At 35.9% G+C, this 6,318-nt stretch overlaps 1 long non-coding RNA gene across 1 annotated transcript; it reads left to right on the plus strand.

Annotated features, from left to right (window-relative positions):
* The first annotated feature begins 1,184 nt into the window (after positions 1 to 1,184).
* On the plus strand, positions 1,185 to 3,062 carry LOC114924165 (uncharacterized). Its single transcript, XR_003810949.2, has 2 exons — positions 1,185 to 2,473; positions 2,964 to 3,062. It is a non-coding gene; the product is annotated as an uncharacterized lncRNA (long non-coding RNA).
* Positions 3,063 to 6,318: the final 3,256 nt, after the last annotated feature.

A 6,318-nucleotide genomic window follows, 5' to 3' on the forward strand; every position in this document is an offset into this window, starting at 1 on the left:
CTTTAGGGTTTACTTTTATCCACACATTTACCAAATTATTTTTTCAACACTTTTATTTTTATTATTAAAAATTATCAAATACGTTAAAATTAAAAATAAAAATATCTTTTTTATTAAAAAAGATTTTTTTTTATCAAATTATATAATAACACCCAAACAAACATTCAGAATAATACTTTATTTAAAAATAAAATAGAATGTTAACTTCGATTCAAAATAAGACATGCTTTAATTGATAAAATACTTCTTCAAGCACTATATATAAAACAAACTTTCAAGAGCAAAGAGGTTATCAACTTTGTCACAAAATCTCTCTATTAGAGACAAAATTTCAGTTTTTAGTCAATTCCACTCTTACTATGATCTCTAAAACTCATGTATTATTATCTGTTTCAAGTTTAATTTATTCATTATATAAATAAAATTCTGAGTGGCATTGCATGTAGTTAGATCTTAATTATTTTATTAACATGTTATTTTCTCCTCCTTTTGGTGGGAAGAAATAGTGTAATGTGGTGGTGGCAACATATTATAAACTTCAGGTTTTTGGTTTGATTCTTAAAAGAATTAACTTCAATTCAAAGAAAAAGTTAAATATATGCTTAAAAGGGAATAATTAGATTTATTAAAAAAAAATAGAAAAAGACACTTTGAGTTTGAACCTTTTTTACTCTTAAAATCGCAATTTGCAAACTTAATAAATAGAAAATATTTTTAGTGAAGTATAAGAATTGTCTTTGAAAAATATATCCTTAGCAAAAGAGAAAATTATCTTTAAAATAAAAAGAAAAATTACTCATACATCCAAAAGGCTTACTTTACTTAACAAGTGCAGTTCTAAAAATTGGCATTCTAGTCATCGAGATCATATATATTCTCTCATGAATAATTTAAATTTTTATTCTTTTACAGATAAATTTACAGTACTATATATAATCTTTTATAAATAATTTTAATATATTCTTATAATATTTAAAATCAATATTTTAGTAGAGAGTAAAAAAATTAATTAATATCTAATGCAAAGTATAAATAAAAAAAATAAAAAATATTAATTACCTATAATTTTTCTAATAGGCTTTTGTATTTTTTTTTTGGTGTCTAGTTTTTTTGTAGTATTGTCTCAAGCATTTTTAGCTTTTATGATTCTTTATATTTTATTTATTTTAGCACTGTAGTTGAGTAAGGGCCTAAGGGGGGGCCAGGGGTGCTTACTTTTTCAGAATCCTATAGAGTGAGAGAAAGAGAGACAAGTTTTCTTTTTCTTTTGTTTGTATCATCACAAAACCAAGAAGATGCACAGGATTTTGCTGTGCTGAAGAATCAATCTTTGATTATTTGTAAGTCCTTAAACGGATATTATTATTATTATTAAGGGATCTTTATTTATGGCCTTCTTCTTCAATAGGTTTCTTTAGAATATTATTAATTTGTAAAAGAAGGATTTTTTATGATTAATGATTGATGGGTAAGAAGAAACCACAAAAGATTAAGGAAGCTGAAGCAGCATCATCATCAAAAGAAGCAATAATAGAGCAACAAGAAGAACAGCTACCTAGGAAAAGAGGACGACCAAGGAAGATTATTGTGAAAATGGAAGGTGGTGGTGGTGATGATGTGGAAGAGAAAAAAGCACAAGCAAGCATGGATATTATTATTAGCTCATCATCAATGGAACAAGAACAAGGCAAAGAGAACAAAGAAGAAGAAGCAGAAGTTCCTAAAGGAGGGATGGTGGTTCCTTCTAGAAGCAGAGCTAGGAGGAAAAGCAGACCAAGAAAGAGCAGTTAGTTTATGTATTTATAATTTATGATAATTAGTTCTTTTCGATAATTTTTTTTTCTTTTTCTATATTTCTTCTCTTCCTCTCCATAAAAGAATTTGATCCAAAAATAAAAAAGAAAAACAAAACTTATTTTAAGCACACAAAAACTAAATCTATGCTCCTAGACCTTATGTTTATTTGTTGCTCTGCCAGGGGATGACTGCACTAAACAAAATATGTTTAGTTGGGAACCAAAATGTCAGTCTAACATTCTTTAAAGACCAAAATAGATATATACTCTTTTTTTAAATTATAAAATTTAAAATTTGAATAAGATAAAAAAAGCCTCCAATTTATTTTATATTTTAACTTTGCCGCATAAAAAACAAAGAAAGCTGGGATACAATCTAGAATTTACAGATGTATGTCAATGCTTTTAAATTATATGCACCAAAAGGAATGCATGAACTAAGCTTCTAAATTATTGACATCTGATTTAGAAACGCAAGGCTTGGTTGTTCTCACATCAGTGTATCTAGTTTTAGAAACGTGCAATGATTTCAAGAGAATCTGATACATTAGAACTTAATGGAATAAGTGTTGATCCCGATGAAAGTGGTAAAGTAATACCTCTCAGAACAAGCTTCTTTGTGAGGATACACTGTGCTCAAAGCAAGCCGTTGATGAAGGCGGCAGAACAAAAAACATGTGAGTTCAGCGTTTGGGTTTTAAATTGCTGATACAAATTTTCACTATAGTAGTCTTAAACCATTAAAGTTCTCTAGTCACAAAAAAAAAAAACCATTAAAGTTCTCTGCTGTTTTCCCGTTCGCCATTACGAACCATTGTTCACAATAGCTTTTGACATGCGGAATTTGTAATTTCTACATTAGATCAATTACTTGTGTTTCCAAGCTAACTCTTAAGTAAGGGCAAAGTGAAACACAAAAATGGAGGCAAACACCAGACAGCAATGAACACTAAGATCAGAAATGGAGGTAGACCTCCTTACAAATGAAAAACGAAAAAAAAAAAAGTGATTAGTTGTTTGCCCATTAGCTGAGAAAAGACTATTTATGGCCTTCTTCTTCAATATGTTTTCTTAGAATATTATTAATTTGTAATATATATATATATATATATATATATATATGAGAAAAGACTGATTTTTTATGATTAATGATTGATGGGTAAGAAGAAACCGCAAAAGATTAAGCAGCTTTCATCAGTAGAAATAGCTGAAGCAGCATCATCATCAAAAGAAGCAATAATAGAGCAACAAGAAGAACAGCTACCTAGGAAAAGAGGAAGACCAAAGAAGATTATTGTGAAAATGGAAGGTGGTGGTGGTGGTGGTGATGTGGAAGAGAGAAAAGCACAAGCAAGCATGGATATTATTATTAGCTCATCATCAATGGAACAAGAACAAGGTAAAGAGAACAAAGAAGAAGAAGCACAAGTTCCTAAAGGAGGGGTGGTGGTTCCTTCTAGAAGCTGAGCTGAGCTAGGAGGAAAAGCAAACCAAGAAAGAGCAGTTAGCAGTTAGTTTATGTATTATACATGATTATTATTTATAATTTATGATACTTAGTTCTTTTCTTTATTTCAAAAAAAAAAAAAGATTGGTTCAATGGATAGTTATGTTTAGTTTTTTTAGGGATGATATCAAAAAGTGATATTATTATTGGAAATTAAACAAGAAGTTTCAGTTATCAAGACCAAACTCCTCTTCAAATATATATATAGAAGATTAATCTTTATCTATCTTGGAGGGTTCATAAGTATTCTAATCCTTGTTTGAATCATATATTATGTTATAGCCTATGAGTTCATAAATCTTATTAGCTGTAACTTTAATTGAAAACATGAACTTGAATGCTATATTTGAAGTTAACATCAAATTTATTGGGGTGGTGATGTTCCTCAAATGCTTTAATTTGAACTATCAATTACTTTGTGCATATATAATGATATATTGTGGTATATATTTTCTTAAATCTTTCAAACATGTCTTTTTCTTTATATTTATATCTGATTACTACTGTTCCTACCCTGGCCCAAGGATAAAGGCCCAGGTCCAAATAAAAGGCCTAATCCGAAGAATTAAGCCTAGCTAAGCACCGACCTTCATATAAGAAGTCGGTGTTGACCACGACTTACTCTAAAGAAGTCGGACATGAGATTAGCTGGCAGATAAACACTCATTCAAATGAGTAACCGCCCCTAAAATCTCTCTACCCGCTTCATCAAGCCATATCTTAACCTCCCTAAGATAAAGGGACGGTTAACACCCAAAAGATACGGCACTACTCTAACGGTGGTTATTGGCTCACCACTATAAATACACTGACACCCCTCAGGTATCTCTAAGCCCAATACTCTTTAGACCTGCTAACACCCTTGCTAACTTAGGCATCGGAGTGTCTTTGCAGGTACCACCCCCATCCATTCGCGCATACAAGTCGGAAGGAGACTCCAGCATACGAACCAGCTCGGAGACTACCATCCGCGGACGATTGGGCCAACTAGCGCCATCTATTCTATTAATCTCCAGTTACCCACCGTAACATTGGCACCGTTGCCGGGGACCTGAGAGATCATCCATCGATGGCGGACAGATCCCACGAAGAAGGCCATGTGGAGACAGATTCTGAACAAGAGAATCTGGACACAGGCAATAACGATGTGGACCTCGCCCTCCACCAGGAAGTTGACAATCAGCATAGAGAGGGCACCTCCGGGGTAAAAAACCCGAAGGTAAACTCCTCAGAAGGGCGCGAGTAAGAAAAAGGAGGACCATCCCACGTAACTGAACTCATAGGGTTAGTCCACAGCCGCCTGGAACAGTTAGAACAAGAGCGGGAGCGGCAAAAGGAAACTGAAAAGAGCCTAAAAGAGGAGATGGAACGACGAAAAGAGTTGGAAAGAAAACTCTTAAAGTTAGAATCCTCCCTCAAAGGTCGTAACTCCCGTGATGAACAAGAAGAACTACCTTTAGATGGGGAGGATCCTTTTAGCGAGGACATAATGAGAGCAAAGGTTCCGAGGAACTTTAAAAGCCCTGACATGGACCTCTACGATGAAACCACGGATCCAAAGCATCACCTGAGTAACTTCAAAAGTCGGATGTACCTAGCCGATGCTTCCGACGCTACGCGATGCAAAGCTTTTCCGACCACTCTATCAAAAGCAGCAATGAAGTGGTTCGATAGCCTCCCCCCGAGGTCGGTTACTAGCTTTGAAGACCTCTCAAGGAAGTTTCTGATGAGGTTCTCAATCCAGAAAGACAAAGTGAAACATGCACCGAGCCTCCTGGGAATAAAACAGGAAGTCGGAGAACCTCTACGAACCTATATGGAAAGGTTCAACAAAGCATGTTTGGAGATTCAAGACCTGCCCACAGAGGCAGTCATAATGGGGTTAGTCAATGGACTCAGAGAAGGTCCCTTCTCACAGTCCATATCTAAAAGACACCCCGTTTCTCTAAGTGATGTACAAGAAAGAGCTGAAAAGTACATCAATATGGAGGAAAATGCCAAATTAAGAGACCTGAGCTGGCGACCTAGGGCCCCTCCCTCAACAAAAGAGAGGGAAAGGGAAACCAAGAAAAAGGAAGAACTCGGTCTCGAAAGGCCAAGGAAATATCACTCTTATACTCCCCTGAAAGTTTCTATAGTGGATGTATACAGAGAGATTTGCAACACTGAAAGACTGCCACCCCCTAGACCCATTAAAAATAAAAAAGGGGGGAGCCGCAGCGATTACTGCGAGTACCATAAAATATATGGTCACTCCACAAACGACTGCTACGACCTCAAGAATGTGATAGAAAAGCTGGCTAGAGAAGGTCGGCTTGATAGATATCTCATAGAAAGGTCGGACAGTCATGGAAAAAGAAAGCGAGATGATATGGATAGAAGAGACCCACCACCGCAGACTCCAGAGAGGCATATCCACATGATCTCAGGAGGGTTTGCAGGAGGGGGACTTACCAAATCCTCTCGCAAAAGACATCTCAAAAGAGTCTACCAGGTCGGGGAGGAGACACCCGACCTTCCCACCATTTCATTCACAAAAGAAAATGGGCAAGGAATAATCCCTGGACACAATGATCCAGTGGTAATAAATATGATCCTAGCAAATGCCCATCTCCACAGAACCCTAGTAGACCAAGGAAGCTCGGCGGACATTCTTTTCAAGCCTGCTTTCGACAAGCTAGGGTTAGATGAGAGAGAGCTAAGAGCCTATCCCGACACCCTATATGGATTAGGGGACACGCCAATAAAACCACTAGGATTTTTGCCCCTTCACACCACTTTTGGAAAAGGGGAAAAATCAAAGACTCTGAGCATAGACTTCATAGTCATTGATGTGGGGTTAGCTTATAATGCTTTAATCGGCAGAACTACCCTTAATCGGCTCGGAGCGGTGGTATCCACTCCCCACCTCTGCATGAAATTCTCGACCTCAGCGGGAATAGCAACGGTGAGGGGAGATAAAAAATTGGCGAGGAAATGCTACAATGAAAGCCTAAATCTGAGAGGAAAGAACAG

This window comes from Arachis hypogaea, chromosome 6 (assembly GCF_003086295.3).
Source record: "Arachis hypogaea cultivar Tifrunner chromosome 6, arahy.Tifrunner.gnm2.J5K5, whole genome shotgun sequence".
Classification (NCBI taxonomy): Eukaryota; Viridiplantae; Streptophyta; class Magnoliopsida; order Fabales; family Fabaceae; genus Arachis; species Arachis hypogaea.